Consider the following 1948-nt stretch of genomic DNA (forward strand, 5'->3'; position numbering starts at 1 on the left):
TGATACCAAGATTTCAGGATCATTTGAATCCCACCTCAGAGGTGGATTTGACTTGGATTGACAAACTCTCAGCGCATACTTCTCCTAGATATTGTTACTCAAGATGTTTGTTACACTTAAGTGTTAGTGTTGTACTTCTAACAAGTAATTTAAGTAATATCAAAAAATGTAAAGCATAGTAAAATTTTTGACCACACTGTAAAACTGCTGTAAATAAAATTACAATTATTTCTCAAATTCTAGTTCACCAAACATTGTAACTTGCATGTACCAAAACAGAGAAAGACAAAGGAATGCAGGGTCCGAACAAAGTTTTATTCCAACAAAATAATTCTGTCTCTTTTTGCTGAAGCAGCGTCAGCTTAATTTGCCGTTTGGCCAGTTCAGTCTGTTTGACTGCCCTTTCGGTCTCCATTTTGAGGAGCCTCTCATAGGCTTCCTCATCCCCGGCATGCCTCTTCCGTCGCCGTCGCTCTGGCGCTGGCGCTGGCTATGGCTCTCGCCCCCGTGCCTGATGTGGTAGATAGATAAGTTTATTGGTCACATGCAAAGCTAAAACCAAGGTTTAAAAACAGTGTAGTGAAATGCAAAAAAAAACAAGCTCTCACCAATGTTGGAGAGGAATTAGGATGAAGAAATGTTTCTAATTGTGTCACTGACCAATACCATGAAAGTAATGCCATTACAAATTTAAGCAGTTTCAAGCACTTTATTCAAACTCCAATTACTTGAAAGTCTTAAATGTATCAATACAATTAAAGCATTTTCAAGGATTTCCAGCACTCACCCTGTTGTAGCTGAATGGTCCATGGCTGTGAGTGGACTCTGAAGGTAGAAGGTGTATGAGTATCTTAATCCACAATCCCAAATTGTGTTTATGTAGCCTACACAAAAACATGATATCATCACCAGCATTAGGCTACTGTAGCATTCTGAACCTTCTGAACAAACCTTGTAGTTAATACTCAAACTGTGTTGCGTTGTGTTTTCTAAGCACTGAGCAGGTCTGTACACAATGCAGCCTGCTTATACTGTAAATCTGCCGTGACGCTAATGATAGCCGCTAATGATAGCCCGCTAGCTGCTTAACACACAAGTCAATGGAGCCGCGTTAGCTCCCGTTAGCACGGCCGCGTCTCAATTAGAGATCGCCACGGCCTGCTTTTAATAAGGTGACAATTCAAATAGTTGGCTTGCATGATGTGTTGGTTGCCGTTCGTATGGTATTAAAACCGCTACACAATAGACGACGGTTAACTTACACTTTTGACGTGAAAGTCGGCTCTCTGCTACTCCTTTCATGAAGTAGTCCACCATGTTTCAGATCCCGGAGGCGGAGACTTGAGATTGGGAAATCCGTATCCGGCCAGGTAGGGATGACGGTGATCCACCCTGCCTGTGTTTTGAAATACTCAGATAAAGTCAGCAGGATCACCGTGATCCATGACTGAGAAAAGGAGGATTTCATTATCCGGATTATTCTGATCCAGATTACAAATTTTGAAATACTGGGCCCAGATGACCAATTGAGAAAATGTATGTGCCTTGGCAAACTGCTATCAGCATGTTGAGCAGCTGGCTTTCATGGTTCCGAGTAGAAAAGGTTAATATGACTCAGCTGTGATCCAAATTTAGAAAAAAAAGCAAAATAGAATTTTTATATACATGCTGTAAATCAAACAAATGAAGTTTTGCGAACGGTATCATTTTGACAATTGAAATTCAAAAGTTGGGTGTGGCTATAAAGGCCAATCGCCATTTTTGAACAGTGGCGCAGAAGAAAATCGGAAATAGGTGTGGTTGTGCTATCAATCGCCATTTTGTAGTTGGGGCGCAGTTGAAATTTAGGTATTGGGCGTGGCTTGGAGGCCCGCCATTTTAAAACCTGGTCGCCATTTTGAATCAAATGTTGTGTAGTTTGAATTCTTGGTACACGTCACTTTTGCCA

At 41.1% G+C, this 1948-nt stretch overlaps 1 long non-coding RNA gene across 1 annotated transcript; it reads right to left on the bottom strand.

Moving 5' to 3' along the window:
* Positions 1–296: 296 nt before the first annotated feature.
* On the bottom strand, positions 297–1330 carry LOC310945323. Its single transcript, XR_014593152.1, has 3 exons — positions 1263–1330; positions 788–825; positions 297–511 (listed from the first exon to the last, which is right to left on the bottom strand). It is a non-coding gene; the product is annotated as an uncharacterized lncRNA (long non-coding RNA).
* Positions 1331–1948: the final 618 nt, after the last annotated feature.

The sequence above is a fragment of the Echiichthys vipera genome (genome assembly GCF_963691815.1).
Source record: "Echiichthys vipera genome assembly, chromosome: 3".
Classification (NCBI taxonomy): domain Eukaryota; kingdom Metazoa; phylum Chordata; class Actinopteri; order Perciformes; family Trachinidae; genus Echiichthys; species Echiichthys vipera.